At 38.2% G+C, this 20,210-nt stretch overlaps 1 protein-coding gene across 1 annotated transcript in view; it reads left to right on the top strand.

The window, feature by feature from the left end:
- PPM1L (protein phosphatase, Mg2+/Mn2+ dependent 1L) overlaps positions 1 to 20,210 on the top strand; it is a 320,428-nt gene that overhangs the window by 47,080 nt on the left and 253,138 nt on the right. The gene's annotated exons all lie outside the window — the stretch shown is intronic.

The following is a 20,210-nucleotide window of genomic DNA, read 5'->3' as shown; positions in this document are numbered from 1 at the left end:
CATTCCTTCCTGTTTCTTCTTACTTTTGGCTACTGCCTAATCTGCCCTAGAGCTATTTGTGTCCATTGCCTTGGTTGTAAATGCAACAGCTCCCCACACCCAAGCCCTTAACTTCAGAAGTGCTGTCCTTATGACTTCACAGAGTCATCTTGGTGGCTACCTCGGGTTCTGCCCAGCATCCTGTACTCAGACATCTTGTCCTAGGGATTAACTCTGTAATACTCCTCCTCTCTCAACTGCCTCCTTAAATGGGAAAGACTCATCTTAGTCTTTTTGGTTTCACAGTGTTTCAGAAAACTGTAGTTTTAAACTGTAGTTTTCTTTCAACTCTGCCCTCATGGTTTTACCTTCTGTTCTCTCACCCTGGGTCCTTAACCCTGGTTATGGATCTGTGACCGTACCTGGTCATGTAATTAGGAGAGAGGGATCTGGTCATTATGTCACTAGGTTGTGGAATGCCAGCTGAGTAAGTGGTTAGAAATCTACAATCCAGCTTGGAACTGAGGTTTCATGGTGTTGATGTGACCCCATGAGGGTGAGCAATTTACTCTGTGTTAGAACGTTTTCATTTTTAAAAGGTAGACGACAAGGTCTCATATGATCGTTAGGAAGAACACTAATGTTTTTGAGCTCTGGGCTGGGCACTTCATTCTCACGTTCTTTTTAGCCCTCAGAGAATTCTTGTGGTAGGGAAAGTGAGTGGCAGATGCATTGAGGAAAACATGCATATGGATACACACATATTCATACTTTATTTATACTGTAAATTTTAAATATGCCTAATAAAGTTATACTAGGAGGCAGTGTGGTATAGTAGAAAGAGCATGGGCTTTGAAAAATTCACAGAGACCTGAGTTTAAATTTCACTTTTATCCTGGCAAAAGTAATAGTCCTCCTGGGGCAGTGTACTTTTTAAAAGGTAGAATTTTTAAAGAGGCAAATACAGAGTTTGGATGAAAAAACCAGGCACAATTAAAAATTTTTTTGAATTAAAAGTCTCACTACTCTTATCACTGGTATGGCTGTACAGACTCTTGGAGATAAAACATGGACTCTATTAAGATGGAGACTGGCAAAATTCCCTTCATGGATTAACTTCAAGATACCTGGATACTCCAGAAAGCTCAAGGAGGTGAAAATGGAAGAAACAGTGCTGGCCAGATGGTCTGGCTGCAGCATTAAGGCGAATCCTAAGGTTAACTCACCATCTCAGTGTAAAATATGCGTAGGGGACATTTAGGGTGCTAACTCAAAAGATAAACCAGGAGCAGCAGAAAGAGATGTTCTCCCCTCCCCCAAAAGTAGGCAGTCATATGCTCATACCATTCACTTTCCTTCTTTTCTATGTGGTGTCATTAGTCCAATCCTCTCTCTTTGACAGGACCATCCCTATTCCAGCATCTGATGATTTGTTTAATCAAAATTACTTTCTCTGAATAATAACTTCAGAAATTAAGAACTCATGTCATATTTTAGAGAGATAATTGGTAATTTTTGTACAAATGATTTCTGAATCAAGAAAAAATTAAAATGGTATGTCAGACAAGTTTAGATAAAACAATGAAAAGTGTTCATACTAATATATATAGACATGCCTTATGGCTCCACTTAGGTGACTCTTTTTTTTTTTTTTTTTTTTTTTGCTGATAAACAATCTCTTCTAATAATTTTACTGCTGTTATTTCTTTATTTAGCTATTTAATTATGCATGACAATTGATGGATAGAGAGCAGTTTTTCAAGTTAAGCTTTGAGCCTTCACATTCCAAGGTATTTTTCCTCTTATGTTTAGAGATCTTTTTTGAGTTTATGTAGTATTTAATATTTAAAAACTGAGACTGAGAGACACTTAGCATAGAGATCGTTAAATATAATTTATTTATTTTTATTTTTATTTATTTATTTATTTATTTATTGAGACGGAGTCTCGCTCTGTCGCCCAGGATGGAGTGCAGTGGTGCAATCTCCACTCACTGCAAGCTCCACCTCCTGGGTTCACGCCATTCTCCTGCCTCAGCCTCCCTGGTAGCTGGGACTACAGGTGCCTGCCACCATGCCCAGCTAATTTTTTTTTTTTTTTTGTATTTTTAGTAGAGATGGGGTTTCACCATGTTAGCCAGGATGGTTTCAATCTCCTGACCTCATGATCCGCCCGCCTTGGCCTCCCAAAGTGCTGGGATTACAGGCGTGAGCCACCACGCCCGGCTGAGATCGTTAAATACAATTTAACTTTTAAAAAACCTCCTCCCTGTTAAAGAAAGGATCATTGTTTTTGTTGAATTATAAATGTTATTGTTTAAGCTTCCAGATATTTAATATTTTAAAGTTCAGTAACCCATCTTTGAGAGTCAGAATGCCTGAGAGAATCCCATTTCCATATCTAAAATTAGAAATGGCATGCGGAGACTACAGGCATTTTACCAGAAATGGTAATTATATGTATTCTCTTTTTGAGAAAACCTGAAGAAAAAAATCAGGTCTTAGTTCTTTACTGAATAAATAGTCTTTCTTTGGACAGTACCTCTGTCCATTTATTTTATTTGAGAATCAGTTGTAGCCATGTATCTGTGATGTATTCCTTACCATTTATCATTTTCTTATTTAGAATTTTATTTTTCCCTAAACAAATCTATTAGGTCATACAAATGTTACAGTTTCCTAATTTTGTTTATAGATAACTATGTTTTCGAAATGTTTTGCCAAATTTACACAAATACCTTTTTATATTTTGAGCGTCTTCTTTCTGTGCTCTAATTGCCATGCATGGGGGCTAATGTACACACTAGCTTTGCTTTGTGACTTTAAATTGATTCCGGATTCTTAGAGTGTGTGGAAGATGCACATTTGTGGTTAGCCCCTATAGTACTGACGACTGATCATCATGTGTAAGCCTCCTTCCTCACGTTTGGGAAATTGACCTTGGGGAGGAGTTTGAGGTGGGACTCAAATGGAGGAAGGGAAATACTCTCTGGAGACAGTGTGACCTTCTCCTAGCATCTGGGTTCTCCACCTCCTGCTGTCAGGCTGCCCTGCTTGGGAAGCTGGCTGTGTTCCCAGCCTACAGAGGATTGCTGCTCAGGGCCTAGAGCCCTACTAGCCCAGCTAGGCAGATCATCTGTGATTTTTTTATTACTAACTCTGTATTCCACTGGCATATGTAATTCAGTACTGAGTGTAATTTATATCACTTTGAAGTCTAATAAGTGTGCTTTTTATCTGCATCTTAATATTTGCCAAATTGTTTTTTTCCTCTATTATTAAAAGTAATAATTCCTGTATTGAATTTGAGAAATGAAAAAGTAGGGGACAAATTTCAGAACAGTGGTACCTCGACTGGGATTACTGGGGAAAACTTTGTACTACTATGCTTATTACACTGCTGTCTGCTGCACTGCTGTTCAACTTCACATTTAAAAATGTACTTGAGGCCAGGTGCATATAATCCCAGGACTTTGGGAAGCCGAGGTAGGTGGATCACTTGAGGTCAGGAGTTCAAGACCAACTTGGTCAATATGGTGAAACTCCATCTCTACTAAAAATACAAAAATTAGCTGGGTGTGGAGGCAGGTACCTGTAATCCCAGCTACTTTGGAAGGCTGAGGCAGGAGAATCGCTTGAACCCAGGAGACAGGGGTTGTAATGAGCCAAGACCATGCCATTGCACTCCAGCCTGGGCGACAAAGCGAGAGTCCGCCTCAAAAATAAAATAACATAAAATAAAATAAAATAAAATAAAATAAATGAACTTGAATCTAAATTGGATACTACCTCCCCCACCTTTAAATCTGTCAGTAGTTAAAGGTATAGCCCATACCTGTAGCCTGTAGGTAGAATCTGGCCTGCAGACTTATTTGTTCCGCTCAGCATTTAAAAACCTGTACATTTCACATAAGGACCACATTCTCAGCATCCCTTAAAAATCTGCAAGATATGTCAATATTGAGCCCATATTCTTGCCATGGCTGGAAAAAAGCAACAAGAAGAACCACCCCCTGCCCCATGTGCCATCCTTGGTTTGACAGTTTGCCATACTAACTGGTGTCTCATACTCAGTCTGCTTGGCCCATTTGCATTACTAGTCTGAGCCCTCTAGGTACCCTGGAAAACCACTCCAGCCTTTTTTCGTTCTTGTGTTTATATCCACTCTGTGCCTTATCTATAGAACAACTTTCAGAGATCCAAGGTAGGAGCTGTGCTCTCCAGCCTCTGAACCTTTGCACATTCCAAACCTTCTTCTTGAAATGCCTTTCCCCACTTCGTTCTCCTGGTTGACTCTTATGTAGCTTACAAGACCCAGCCTTATGTGTCAGAGAAGCCATCCCTGACTTTCTCTGCCTGGTTGTGTAAAGATACCCGCTGCAGAGCACCCTTCACTGCTCTCTACATCTCAGTTTTAGCACTTAGCGTACTCTATGTTAACTGTTGTATTACATGTCTTTCTTCCCCTTAGATCTAGGGTCTGGAGGGAGGGTCTGTGCTACACTTTTCTGTTTATTTAACTATTCACAATTGTTGGCACACAGTAAGCTTGAACTACATACTTTTATTGATATGTTGTAATATTGTCAAAGGCAATGAATCCCCACCTTACCTGCATGTTAGAATCACCTGGACAGCTTTGAAAAATCGAAGTAACATCTTGGCACAGTGGCGGGCTGTAGACCCAGCTTCTTAGGATGCTGAGGTGGGAGGATTGCCTGAGCTCAGAATTCGAATGTAGCCTGGGCAACATAGTGAGACCTCTTGGTCTCTGAAAAAGAGAGAAAGAGAGAGAGAGAGAGGTGGGAGGGGAGAGAGGAGAAAAAGAGAGGAAAGAAAGAAAGAAAAAGAAAACAAAAAGGAGGGAAGGAAGGAAGGGAAGGAAAGGAAGGAAAGCAAAGAAAGGGAGGAAGAAGAAAGAGAAAGAGAAAGAAAGAAGGGAAGAAAGAAAGAGAAAGAGAAAGAGAGAAAGAAAAGAAAGAGAAGAAAGAAAGAAAGAGAAAAAGAAATCTTAATATCCAGGTCACATCTAGACCAGTTACATCAGAATCTTTGAAGATGGGGCCGAGGCATCAAGTTTTTAAAACTCCTCTGGTAATTCCAGTGTGCAGCCAAGATTGAGAGCCACTGGTCTGGGACATTTAGGATTATCCAAAGAAAAGCAGTTTACCCTGATTTGGTTTGAGATTAAAACATTTGGTGATGATCTTAGGAAAATCACCCAGGATGAACATTTTTTTACTTAACTTTGGTAGCATATGGACATTTAAACAAATAGGCACCCATCTTCAATAAATCAGTTCCTCCCACAACAGTCAAACAATTCTGCAAGCTATATTGCTGACAAATTATTAATCACCAATGTCATGTGCAATTATTGACAAATTTTTATAATTTTGGTAGTTTATGTTGGTATAGCCATGCACCATTTCCTTCCTTGCTACATTTTGATTTAAATTTCAAGTGGATTATTTTTCAGGTGCCCTACAAATTAGCTTAGGCATTAATTGAGTTTCCAATGCCAATTGCTTTTCTTTCTTCCGTATTCTTCTTTATTTTATATTGGGACTGCTGTTTGGAATAAAGACAAACAAAAACAGAACGTGAACTGGTATCCGATGTGGATTACGCACCTGGAAGAAAAGCCATTATCACTTGGTGAAAGCTGTCACCAGCTGCATTGTCCAATAAATGATTACTCCTGAGCTCATGGTTAGTTTGGAGGGAGTTTCAGGAAAAAAATGAAAATAGTGAAAGAGTTGAGGAAACATTTATGACTTGGGATTGCCTTTCTTTTGGAGAATAATAGATTGAGGTGAAAGAATTCCTGTATGGACACTTTTATTTTTTGTGAATTCACTTGATTTTGTTTCTACTGAAAATGACAGTAGCAGACATTGGGTTTAGAATTAAGGGAGTTTTAGAAATTTATGTCTACAGAATATATATATATATATTTTTACAAAGACTATGAGATAGTAATATTAATTGTGTGATCTCTTTTCAGGGAGAGTGTTATGACGAGGATTGACTACTGTCTGATCAGAAAACTTCTTCAGATTTATTTTAACTCTTTGATTAGAAAAATCTTTTTATAGTTAATCTTTCGTATCTGAAACAAGTGATCTTTTTCACATTGCCCATTTATCTTACTGAGAAAGCTGATTTATCTACACTGAATTGGCAGCAGTCCCTTGTTGGTATAGTAATTTAGATTTTCTAAGAATTTTCTGCTTATTCAACTCTGTTTTCCCCTTTAAGCTAACTGAGGCTAAGAGGGAAGAATTTGGTTGTTCCAACTGCCCTTTGCCAGGATTCTCCTCTGTGCATGTGTGTGTGTGTGTGTGGTGGGTGAGGGAAGCCAGGCTTTATGAGAGCTGCAGTACAGGTAACATGGTAGAGTCCTGATAGTGGCTGCCTGAGGAGCCCTGGCCTATAACTGGGGGTGGGGGTCTCTCTTTCCAACCCCGCTCTTTTACCCCAGCTGGCTCATTTTCAGGCTGGGAGTAGTGGCATCACTTGACCTGGGAGTAGAAGCAGCCAGCCCCAAAGAGCCAGACTCAAAGCTCTGCCCAGCCTGGCTGTCACCTTCAGGCACCTGAGAACACTCAGCATGTAATTATGTGCCTCGAGACAGTGGCTTCCCTCACAGAGCAGAGAAGGGAACTGATTAATCAGTTAGTCTAGTGCACTCAGCTGGATCTGTCTTCACAGCCTAGTGAATCAGGGGTTGAATTTGGAATTCTTCCCTCCTCCCATCTTTGAAGAGCAGCCCCTTTCTGAAGAGGAGAGGATGGTCACTGTGGGGCATTCTACCTTCTTGGTCACCTGTCCCTCTACTCATTGCTTCTAATGCCAGCTTTCTTCCCCTAACCCCATATGATCGGGAAACTGATCAGATGACTTGAGTAAAGAAGTGGTGGTGGTACCCACAGAAGGGTGCATGCACTGCCAGGCAGGGAAGGGCTGCCAGCTGCTAATGTCCCTGTGCCTGGCACCAGCGTGTGTCCCAGAATCTGCTCCCAAGGTCCAGCTCTGCCAGCGTGAGGCTGCTGTTTGGAAATATAAAGTTGTGATCTAATTCTGGCAAAATACCTTTTTTTTTCCTGGAATTATTTTGATTATTATCCTGCTTTCCTCTTCCTTTGATTGGTCTGAAGTGAAGACCATTAACAGTGCCATGATGGCAATTTTATAGATGAAGAAATTTCAAGGAAAGTTATTATATTTGGCATGGCTCTGAAGTAAAAAATTTCCCATCCCTATCTCATAATTCCTGCCTTTACCTCCCTCTTCTTCCCTACTTGGAGTTTCTTACCTGAAGGCTCAACTTTAGTTTTCAGGCCAATCTGGAGCCAAGACAATGGCTCCAAATGGTATTTAAACAGCTTCAACCCCTCAGTTGCAGGAGTTCAGAATACATTTCCAGACAGGTGACCTCCTGCATTCTCATGGTACCCACTGAACCTCAGCTCTCCTCCCTATTTACATTGTGCCCTGACTTCTAGCTTCACTTTGATAGCACTGGGCCTTGGGAGCTGACTTTGTGAAGGTTATTGGTGCCAAGTATGACATCATTACCAGATACAGCACTTGTGTTCTGGCTTTCTCTTACCATCTCTCCAATGGGACAGTAGAGTCCTGGCTTGAGCTTAGAGCCCTGCTGCTTACCAATACCGCCTGCTTATCTGACTTCTGAATGTCATTTACTCCATCTTGTATTTTGGTACTTTTTTGAGGGGACTGAAGCCTGGTGGAATGAAAAAGGCCAATTTGATCCCTGACAGACCTAGCTCTAATGCTAGGCCTGGCACATCTTACTTGTAATCTTAGGTATGTTTCTCTCCAATCCTCGGTTCTTCAGAGGTAAAAAGAGGGTGCTGTTTCGTATCTTACAAGTTTGTAATGGTTATATAATATACTGTGTGTAAAATATCTAGCATACTTCTAAGCCCTTAGGAGGAATTCACATCTTAATTCCTTTCCTTCATCTGCTGTCCCTGCTTGGTGTCTTGCATCATGACTGACATTACCATGCCCTTCATATACGGGAAAGCATTTCCTTGCTTGACTACACCTCTGTAATTGGCTTTTGCAGTTGGTCACTTTTCTCCTAGTCTCTGCTTAATGTGTGTTAGTAGGTCTTGGGCCAGGTCTTCATCCTGACTGTCCTGTCCCTCAAGAGGTGATTATACAAACCCAAGAAGGGAGCTGCTTTTATTGCTCTCACTCCTGTTTCAATTCACTAGCTGTTCCTGTGATTAAAGTCAGCCTGTATGTATTTGCTCCTAAGATGGGCGATGTGGTTCCACATGTAGCCTTATGAAATAAGTTACCATCCTTTGGAATCTGGAGTCTTCTGGTTTCCAACTGGTTTAGCTCAGCAATGGGAATAGCATTTGTTGATATTAAATTGGTCCCTGGTGGCCACCTTCTTTTTCCACTCTGTAGTTACCAAGCAGCTGGGCATGAATCAGCAGAGTTGAAAATATTTTAACCAGAAACATTTGGACTTGGCACCAAAGTTGTATTGCCCAGACCAAGGCAATACAGAGGTCAGCCAGCCAACTGACAGGGCACATAGCTACTAGCATTTGCTTACGGATGACCTGTCAGCAAATCCCTGGATGCAAGTTCAGTATCTAAAAAGAAAATTAAGGAGGTCATAAATTGTATATTATTTTGCCTTGCATAGCAAAATCTGAATGTCGTTTAAAATGCATCTCATTATGCACTCTCATGTTGACGACCTGGATCCAGTTTGCAACATCTGTTAGGTTGACTTGATGGTTGTTGCAGATTTCAGGGAGTATTCAAAAGCCTGTGTTACAAGTGTCAATAAAGTGAATGAAAAATATTTTCTATAATTTCAAATAATAGAGCCCCAGAGGTCTTTGATCATATTGAAAGAGCCCATGGTCAGCTTAAATCTCCCTAGGTTTCTATTCATTATGTTATGGCCCTCTGAAATAGTCAGTTCTAATTGTACTGAAGAAAGCATTTGATTTTCAGTGACAGATTAATGCCTAAGTTGGAATATGCAAAGGCATGGAAATAGTGGAAACAAATGAAATAAATGCTTGATAGCTTGTCAAACTACTCTAATGAAGAGGTCTAAGTAAGGGGCCACTGTTCCTTACACTTAACAATGGAATGTTTATGAAGTGACTAGACTGAACACTGATTCTCTTCTATCCCCCTCTTTTCTCCCCATCTTGAAATGAAAGACACTGTAGTGAATCAAGATGTCTGTGAGTAATCAGTATTACAGTTCTCATCCATCAGAATCATTGAGCCTTGCTTGGATTGTGTTTTCTAACATAGGGATTGGCAAACTATGGCCTGTGGCCAGTTTTTGTATAGCCTCATGAGCTAAGAATGGTTTTTATGTTTTTAGAGAGTAAGAGAAAAAAAAATGAATATTCATCAGAAAACCTACTTGACTCACAAAGCCTAAAATATTCACTATCTGGCTCTTTACAGAAAAAGTTTCCCAACTCCTGTTTTAATATATTAATGAGATCTGTCTCTCTGTGGGCTTAAATTAAACATTCTTAATTGTGCTTTCTGTGAGGTTAGCACTGTGGAAGTGTGGAAAAGGTATGGGCTTCAGAGCTGGATAGATATGGTTCTGAATCCTGGCTCTGTGACTTCTGCCTAGAAAACCTCAGGAAAGTAACTTAAGCCCTCTAAGCCCCAGCGTCCTCAGAGTAGACTCAGTGCCTTCCCTTCCACTTAGTAGGATCATAGCAAATGATAATTCTTCAGTCAAAAAATAGTAGACCACCTATAAAGCCTATGGGCAGCTGTAAAAACATTGCAACAGGCTTGTGTGCAAATGGGCAAAGGGAGAAGCAAGACTTGGTGAGCACCCAGGGCTTGCCACGCACTTGGTGTGGCACTGAGTGGGCATCATTTTATTACTTCAATCCCAAAGCAGATTCCTCTGGACTATGACATTTCTATTACTTCTCCAAAGATGGCTTCTGCTTCAGATTTTGATGAGGGTGCTTTTTTCTCAGCTTACGATGTTGGCGCCTTCCATGCTCTTCAGCTGCCTAAAGATGTGTTGGGCCTCTGCACTGGATACTTATCCAAGTATATGTGAGGCTTTGGCCGTTTGTTGGTGATTTGCTGCCAAAAACTGTTCTTTCTCCCCTTTTCTCATCTTCTTCTTTTCTTTCTTAAATATAATTGTGCATTAATTGGGTCAAAGAGAATTTGATCCTTCCTAACTGTTCCTTTCCTAAGTTGTCACTGTGATTTCCAAGTAACTTTAGACAAGGGATTTAAACCATTGTTCCTTTTTCTTTCTTCATAAAATGAAATTGGCAGTATTGCTGCTTTATACCAGGAGGACTCAGAAGCATTGCATTCTGGGCTGAGAATGTCTAGGTACTTTTCATAGGAGGCTGAAATTGTGGGTGTGATTTTAGAAATACTCTTCCTTGTGCTTGCTGTTTTGAAATGACTGATCCTAGAAAGGTCTCTGGCTGTGTGGTTATATACTGCTTGATTTTAATAGAACACGTCTGATAGGAGCTTTTTTTTTTTGGAGCCTTGCATTCAGTCTATGAGAGTCTGCAAGGCTTTAACCAAGAGAGGCTGTTCTCCCTTTCCCTGGAAAGATGGGATTGCTTGGCAAGTAGCCTTGGAGGAAGTGTTTAGTGTGTGACATCAGGGAGTGGGGCTGCTGGCCAGGATTTGTAACACCATGATTACAGGTAGCAAATGCTAAATTAGGGTTCTACACCCCTAGTACATGGCTGCATTTAGCAGGAAAGTGAAGAAGCCTGAATGTGAGAAAGTCCTTGCCAACCTTATAATAAAGTAGGTGATGTTTATAATGTCGATTATGTATATAGCATTTATCCTTCCAGGACAGAATGTCTTGTTAATATGTTACTTAAATATTCTACAGGGATGTTCCTTTTGTCCTCTTTGGTACTTTTTTGTTGTTGTCTAGCAGGTTTTATTTTTTTGAAATGGCTAGAGAAAACCCCATTTTCTGGATGTCAAATATTTATTTCATGTACTTAATGCCACTGAACACTTAGAAATGGTTAAGATAGCAAATTTTATGTTATTTCTATTTTATTACAATTAAAAATTCAATTTTATGTACCCCAGGTTATGGAGAGGCAATTAACTTTTAGTATTAAAGAAATTATTTAAATAACAGCTATCTCTAGGTAGTTTCAATTTTTTTCTTTGGTTCTTTTACATTTTCAAGTTTAAAAAAACACGCATTACTTTATTTTATTTTTTTTGAGACAGAGCCTCACTTTGTCATCCAGGCTGGAGTGCAGTGGCATAATCTTGGCTCACTGCAACCTCCTCCTCCTGGGTTCAAGTGATTCTTGTTCCTCAGCCTCCTGAGTAGCTGGGACTACAGGTGCGTGCTACCACGCCCAGCTAATTTTTATATTTTTAGTAGAGACAGAGTTTTACCATGTTGGCCAGGTTGGTCTAGGACTCCTGAACTCAGATGATCCACGTGCTTCAGCCTCCCAAAGTGCTGGGATTACAGGCATGGGTCATTGTACCTGGCCTACATTACTTCTACAACCAGATAAAATTTCAAAAAATTAGCAATGTTCTCTGAACACTGACAAATAATCCTCTCATACTTCTATAACAAAGTTTAGCCCATTAATTTGGTTTGTTGCATACATTTAAGCCAAAGTTTTTATTTTTGAATTCAAAAATATTATTCTCTGATAACCCTTGCCTCAGAGATTCAGAAGTGAAGGAAGTACATTTGATTCAATGCAACATTCTGCATACGTTTTACCTCTACTTTATTCTAGAAAACAATTTTTGACAACTTTACACTACCGATCACTACATCTGAAACAAGTAAAATGCGCCAATAGTATAGTTTACATATTTGATTAATTTTGTTTATAGAGACATAGAAAAGATCTTTTACTGTTAGGCATATTATCTTTTAAAAACTGCAACTGACAGGATGTATTAACTTGCTTAGATCAAAAGAATGTTGAGTTAAGAAAATATTTGGAAGGGGGTTACAACCTTCTATGGCCTAGAAACTGCCTTCCTTTTCCCACCTAACATCTCATTTCATTGCCTTCCCCTCCTCTGCAGAGCTATGTCTTCATGCCTATCTGGGCAGCTGGGTCCTGATGGGATCTGAACAGTAGATACTGCCCCAGGTCAGGTTAAGTCTGGAGCACAGGTCAGAGTGAACTAGCTTCAGCATAAGTGAAATAGGTGGATGACTCAAAGTGACGGACTTGTCATTATATAAAAAAGACACTTGCATGTGCATGTTTATAGCAGCACAATTTACAATTGCAAAACTATGGAACCAGCCCAAATACCTATCAATCAATGAGTGGATGAAGACAATGTGGTGTATATATATATATACACACACACACGCACACACACACACACATACTATAGAATACTACTCAGCCATGAAAAGGAATGAAATAATGGCATTTACAGCAACTTGGATGGAGTTGGAGACCATTATTCTAAGGGAAGTAACTCAGGAATGGAGACCCAAACATCATATGTTCTCACTTACAAATAGGAGCTAAGCTATGAGGATGCAAAGGCATAAGAATGATACAATGGACTTTGGGGATTCAGGAGGAAGGGTAGAAGGAGGGTGAGATATAAAAGACTACATACTGGGTGCAGTGTACACTGCCCAGGCGCACCAGAATGGGTGCACCAGAGTCTCAGAAATCACCACTAAGGAACTTATCTATATAATGAAATACCACCTGTTCCTCAAAAACTATTGAAATTAAAAAAAAAAGAGAAAAAAAAAGTGAGGGACTTGAGATACATTTGGCATCCTTTTTGCATTTTTTCTCATTTCTGCACAGTTAAATTGTACCTATCCTTCAGTACCTGGCTCAAATACTGTTTTATGAGGCTATATTTAATTCTTCCACTCCAGCATAAATGCTGTCTCCCTTCTCTGAGTTCTCCAACCACAACTGTTTTCAGATTATTTTGTGGAGTAGTAAATAGTTAATTGAAAGTAGTGCTGGTCAAAGAAGTCTGGGAATTCCTGTATGTCAGGGCTGCTTTTTAGGGAGCAGGTGCAGGGGAGGGGGAGGGTGGTGGTTCTTATTAGCATATTAAAGGTGCTGAGGAGTCTGCTTAATCCAGGGTTAAAAAACTTTTGATTACAAAATTTTTTTCTCCAGGAACGATGATAAACATTTCAAGGAAGGTTCAAATTGTCTGTAGTGGTGCTTAATAAACATTATTTAAAGGAAAAAACTGTCCTTATTCCATCATAATATAGTATCTGTCATTCTACCATTAGAAATTATTCCCAAGGACTGTGCAGACTGCCAGATTTCTGGGACATATAATCAAAGAGAAGGGGAAGGGTAAAGAACATAAAGAAAAAATAGATTTTTGCCAACGTAAACCAGACATTTTACATTTTGCTTAGCGTGAGGCTCTGAATAGGGGCACACATCCAGTTCTCTGGACTAGTACTGGAACAGTGAAAGGTTATAAATGTTTTGAGTTCTTTTTCCCTAGGAAGGATTAGTATGTTTAAGTTAGATGCCAAAAACTGAAAAGAAGAGGAATCCTAATGGAAACACAATTGATTTACCTGAAAGTTACCTTCCTTACACTCCTTTTCTATTTTTTGCATTCTCGCACAAATATACAGTCAGAATACAAATAACCATTCCTTTTCAATAAAACCCTTAATTTTTCCTTCATTGAGAGAAGAGACAAAGGAAGGGAGAAGTTTTAAAATATCTAAATTTCAATTAAACTGATTATTCTCTCTTCCTTAAGAGTAAAAAGTATTGGGGACAATGGAGAAAGGAGTGGATTGTGTCTATGTGTGTGCACATTTCCAATCAAGAGCAGTTTCATTTGTGTGTGTGTGTGTGAAACTCATAGACCTCAGGTTGAAGCTTTAAATATTTGTGAGTATAGTGAGAATTGTTGATTTGTTTCTTTTCTGTGAAAAAACATTTTATGAAATGGGAAAGAGCATTTATTTTCCATTGAAGATGCAAATATGGCCTAAGGAAATGCAGTTAAAATATGAGATTTAAGAAAGACAGAGAGTCTGTTTTTTTTTTTTTTTTTTTTTTTAAACCCAACTAAGCACAGCCTGTGTAAAGACAAGATAGCCTTAGTTTGATGTTGAAAAAGTTCCCAGGTTTCTTAATTTTATATTGAAGACATTGGCCGACAGAGTTCTTTTCTGTCAGATATGGATCTTCAGTGGAGGAAAACCCAAGGCCCTGTGTAGCTTCTGATGAAATATAGGGAAAAAAATCTGGAAAACTGTAACTGGAAGAAGTTATGTTTATGCTACTTCTATATTCCTGAATAAATTGACAGCAAGGCATCTTCACCACTTATTGAGGCCCCCATCATAAGATCTGAGAACTTGTTTGGCCTTACTTCTAACCTTATTTTAGAATTGCACTGAGAACCTTGGACACATGGTTATTCCACAACCAACGTCGCCTTCCTTCTACTTTCCATTCTGTTGTGTCTGAGTCTTTTTTATTGGTAATTATTGATTAGAATAGTGATCACTAATCTCTTTAGTTCCTGGAGTTACTAGGGATTATAAATTCTTGCTGGTAACATTGGCATAAAGAAAAAAATATGGAAAAGACAATGAGTATAAGAAAGTGGTAGAAAAGAAGAAAAGTTACAAAGAGGAAAACATGGAGAGAAAGAGAACAAAAGTGAAGCTATAGATATCTTTGGATCTACCAGTTGTCTTCTTGATCTCATACTTGCATGGGTGCTTTCAGTCTGTAGAGTGTGAGGATGTATCTGAAGTGGAAGGGCTTTCCAAAACCAGGAGTGGAAAATAATATTATATGTCAGACCAAGTAGTTTGAAGGTTTTTGGCTAAGTGAATGGCATAATAAATATTGTGCTTTAGCATGATTGATGTCAGAGGTGGAAGGATGAAATGGATTGGAAGAGAGGCAAGATTTGTTGAGATGTGAGGTAATGAAAGTGTGAACTACAGCAGTGATATTGGTGAGTAGAGAGAAAGGGATGTCTGTAAAGGCAAAAATGGCTAAAGATAATTGGATGTATATGATTACCAGCATCTGAATTTTTACACGGCACCTTCTTCAGATATTCTGTTTTCAAACTCTAGCGACATATGGGAAATCCCAATATTTTAATCTTCAAACTATTTTTCTTTAACTGCTTTTCTATTGTGTTGGCATTTTTCTTATTTATGCAGGTCATGTCCTAATTTTGGCTGCCTAAGTAAATATTTCAGTGCCTTAATGGACTGAAGGAGACAGAATGGGCAAAGGTGACTGAAGATCTGTACGTTAGTTACCGAGAGAGCTGTGGTGCCATTGATGGAAGACAGAGAAGTAGAGAAAGGGAATTGGTTTGATTGAAAGGATGATTTGAAGGAGGCAAGTTCAGTTTTGGGCATATTTAGATTGAGGTGACAACTGGCCAGATAAATATTCTCTTTTGATGATAGCCTGGAATGGATAGTAGATACAAGGACTGGAACCAGAGATTTAAACGTCAGCTATGTGAAGCTGTTGGTTAAAACCATGGAATACAGTCTATTCTTCAGGGACTGTGTTTTGTAGAAAAACCACAGTTAACAGATGGAAGGAAAAGGAGTATTTAAAGAGAGATAGAATCATAGCATGGGAAAATCCAAAAAGTACCAGTCAGGGAAGCTCAAAAAGAAAGGAATTTGAAGAAGTTTAATATTACCAGATGCTGCAAAGATATCAAAGTGAACTAAGCACACTGTCTTTGTTGAGAAGTTTGAAGATCTTCAAGAGCAGTATTGAATACAAGAGAAAGGTTATGAAGCACAGACCGAACTGCAGCTTGAGAAAGGTTACTGGTAAAGTTGGAACCAGTGTAAACTTAACGAAAAGAATAGTCTTGGACATGGTTTCTATGAAATTAGCACCTTACTTAGATTGCTTGGACACAGTATTTGTTTGAAAGCCTTTGTTTAGTATTTGTGGCATAGTCCCAGTAAACTGGAATGCCTTTGATCTGATGTCCAAGTGAGTTTTTGAGCTCACTGCCCTACATTTCTTTCAGTTCTTTACCCAACTTAGTAGCACTTCTAGTACATCAAAATGTTAACTAAAATAACCAGATGATAGGGTTTTAACTTTAGAAAATGAGATAGCTCACAGAAAAAAATAGCAGTTGTGCTATTAAAAATCTGATTCCACTAGATAGAGTCATTTTCACTGTCCTTGTTTCCCACTTTCACTGGTCTTGTCAGACTGCTTTTCTACCATTGTCATTTTTTATTTTACTCATTTATTTAGTTGTTATTAACACATAATAATTATACTTATTTATGGAGTATAGTGTGATGTTTTGATTCATGTATATATTGTGTGAAAATCAACCCATGGTATTTAGCATATCCATTACCTCATACATTTATCATTTCTTTTTGATATGTTTTGGGACAAGCAAAAACAAGCTTGCCTTTTTTTGAAATTTATTTTTATTTATTTATTTTTTTTACTTGTGCATGGTTCTAGCTTCTGTTGCCCTGTCTCCTCTTTTGGTGAGCTGCCAGAAGTCTTGCCTTGATATTTAGTATTTGGTATTTGGTCAAAAGTGATTAATATATTGTTGGTTAGCTTGGTGGTAAAGTTGAGCAGTAGATGAAAGGACATGGAATGGTATAAACCAATTACCATAATGATGGTAGACAGTAAGCAGTGAGCCTAAACTGATATTCTGAGTCTAAGAATTCTAAACCAGGCTTTAATGCATCTAACTTCAGACAGGTCACTTGATCTCAGTTGGCCTAAATTTCTTTTAAATTATAGAAAAAAAATTTAAAAAATTGTACTTTGTAAGGTGCCCTGAAATCTGTGGAATGACATTACCTAGTCTCATTTAATATAACATAAGAAACTGAGTAGGCCAAGTTATAAAAGTCACTTGATGGAGGTCTAGACTCTAGACCTAAGTTTTTGTTTTAATGCCAGCATTGTTGAAGGCAAGGTATTTTTGCCTTTCCAAAATTCATTTTCCTGTGGACAAGTGAAGCCTGCCCTACAGATACAATGATAATGACAGCAACAGTTTCCATTTATTGAGCACTATTTTGTCATGTATTGTTCATTCACTCATTCTCAGCAAATATTTATCAATTACCTACTATGTGTCAGATTGTCTTCTGGGTGTTTTCTAGGTGGTATTATAGGGTATTCTACAGCAATGAAAAAATTCTTGCCCTCATGGAACTTACATTCCAGAGGGAACAATTGGTCAGTAAACAAAATAAGTTTTCACTGTTTAACATACTGTATATTTTTTGTATTTATTTTGTTAATTATCCTTCTCTATCCACTAACATGGATAGAGGGAATGGATCCATGGGGGAAGGGGAGTAGCCTGGAGAAGTAGGTTGGTCCCATTATTGTTGTTATTTTTAAAAAAATAGATTTTAGGAATACAGAATTAGGTTAATCATATTTTTTGCTCCATGACATCCTTTGTCATTTTATTGTTATTTATATACTCATAATGCAAGGAAAGCCTATGAACCTATTACTGACTACATCTAGAACATTGGCAAGAATTTTAATCTTCTAAGTTCTCCCATTCATGCCTTATTTTGACATCATTTTTTAAGCCAGTAAGTGGGGACAATGTGGAGTCCAGATAGGAGGTGGGAAGAGACCAAAGGCGAGGAGACCAGCTAGAGGTGGTAGATGAGGAGAGGATGATGAGGCACAACCTTAGCAGTGTTAGTGGAATGAAGAGTTGGATGAGATTGGCTTTATGAAAGAATGCAGTATTGCATTGTCATCATGGCATGGAGTTATTATTCATCAACTCTTTATGTTTGTTTGGATAAAGCACATGATGATGAAATCATCCTTGGTTTATTTGTTTTCGTGCTTTCCACATGTAGTGCTACAAAGCTAGAGAATCTCAAAATTTGTATTTCAGATTTAAAATTTTGCTGTAAAATAATTAAAACATAAAAGTACATATAAAAGGATGTAAAGTTTAATGCTACCTAGCATAAGAAGTTAAATATATTAGTCCTCATATTACCCTATTGATTTCATTTCTTTGTCTTTAGCCTCAGTAGTAACTCTGCTGTTTAAATATGCTGCTTATCATTTTCTTACTTAACGACTTTTACTACATTTGTATGTTGCTCTAAGATATTTATAGTATTGTTTTGTATGGTCTTAAGCTTCATGTAAATGGCATTATGCTGTATGTATTCCTTGGCAGCTCTGTTTAGCTCAGAGTTGTTTATGAGATTCATTTATGTTGATGTATGTAGCATTAGGTCACTCATTTTCACTGCTATCCATTGTGTGAGTATACCATAATCTGTTTATCTCTTTTTCTGTTAATGGATATTTCATTGTTTTTAATGTTTTGGCAATACATTGTTCCTATGGACCAACGTTCCTATGAACGTTTTTGTAAATATTTCCTTGTGTACATATGCAAGAGTTTTTTAAGGATATATTTTTAAGAGTGGAATTTCTGGGTAATAAGATATACATACCTTAAACCTTACTAGCTATTACTAAATTGTTCTCCAAATTGTTTGAGCCAGTTTATGCCCCCATTTGTAGCGCAAGATAGAGAGCATCCCTGAATTTTACAGCTGGGAAGAGAGCCTGTATTTTGTAGACTAGTACTTCTCAGCAGAAACAAAAAAGTGTGTGCTGTATGAGAATCACCCCACCTGGCCCTCGAAAGCACACATCTTTTCCTTCCCCGATTCCTCTCTAGGTTTTCACCCCTTGGTGTGTACATGTTTTGGTGCTGGGAACTGGAACATATAATTATAAAAAAATATAATTATATGTTATATAACTTATATGACTTACTTGTTGAGCCTAATTTGCTCTTTGAGGACTGTCAGTTTAGTGGTTAGTTGATTTAATAGTCTATCCTGAAAGCCTTTGTAATCCCATGTTTTGTTTTGTTGTTTATGCTGCCTAACCCTAGTCATGTTTTTTAATTTCTGCAGTTTAAAAATTGAAATATATTAGAATCATTTTCTCTAATGTCATCTAAATATTTGAAGCAATGGATTGCAGTTTTCATATGTAATCCTTAAGAAATCTTTTTTGCTTAGCTGACATTTTAAAGACAGGGATGTTATAATGTAATAAAACCACAAAAAATAAGTCGATTTTTTTAGGGGTGACTTTTGGTTTAAAATGGTACAGCTAAGGGTCCTGCAGTGGACATAGGATTCACCTTTCTCAGCTAGTTATGACATATTGATCTGTTTCCACCTGTTAGAGTTTTGTTTTTACTGATTTTTCTCCTTTTTTTTTTTTTTTTGGGACAGAGTCTCGATCTGTCGCCCAGACTGGAGTGCAGTGGTGCGATCTCAGCTCACTGCAAGCTCTGCCTCCCGGGTTCACACCATTTTCCTGCCTCAGCCTCCCCAGTAGCTGGGACTACAGGCGCCCGCCACCACGCCCGGCTAATTTTTTGTATTTTTAGTAGAGACAGGTTTTCACCGTGTTAGCCAGGATGATCTCGATCTCCTGACCTCATGATCCACCTGCCTTGGCCTCCCAAAGTGCTGGGATTATAGGCCTGAGCCACCATGCCTGGCCTCCTTTTTTTGTTATATTTGTGGACTTCTTTATCTTTAATCCCATTATTTTCTAGTAGAACTTTGGGAGGGGGCAAGACTAAATATATATTCAATGTGCCTTCTTTTAATTCCTTTTTTTAAAAAACTAGTAATGGTATGATTAGTCACTGAGTTCTTATTGTGTGTCAGGCACTCCACTAAATATATTATCTATATAATTTCATTTAATTATCTTGGTAGTCTAAGGAGTAAAGAGGCAAAGGTGGGATCAGAACTAAGGTCTTCTGGTTGCAAAGCCTGTATTCTTCACACTATACCATACACCCTCTAGGCCTAAAAAAATAAATTTAAAAAGATTTATACTGTGTGTAAAAGTTCTTTTTTGTAGTACCATTTATTAATTTATAAAGTATTTAAGATTAAGGATAAATTACCTGACATAATTGTCATTCTTTTGAAATATTTTCCTTTTAGCTTCTTTTTTCTAAAAGCAGACTTCTTGGCAAATCACCAAATGAAATATTCTTTGTATGAAGAAATTAGTATTTTTAAAAAGACAATATGAGATCGTCCCATGGTCCAAAACTCCATCATTTGAATAAACAAGATTTCTTGTCTTCTCTTATCTTTGCTCCTTTAGT

Source organism: Rhinopithecus roxellana, chromosome 1, assembly GCF_007565055.1.
Source record: "Rhinopithecus roxellana isolate Shanxi Qingling chromosome 1, ASM756505v1, whole genome shotgun sequence".
Classification (NCBI taxonomy): domain Eukaryota; kingdom Metazoa; phylum Chordata; class Mammalia; order Primates; family Cercopithecidae; genus Rhinopithecus; species Rhinopithecus roxellana.
This window is presented reverse-complemented; position numbering and strand designations above follow the sequence as displayed.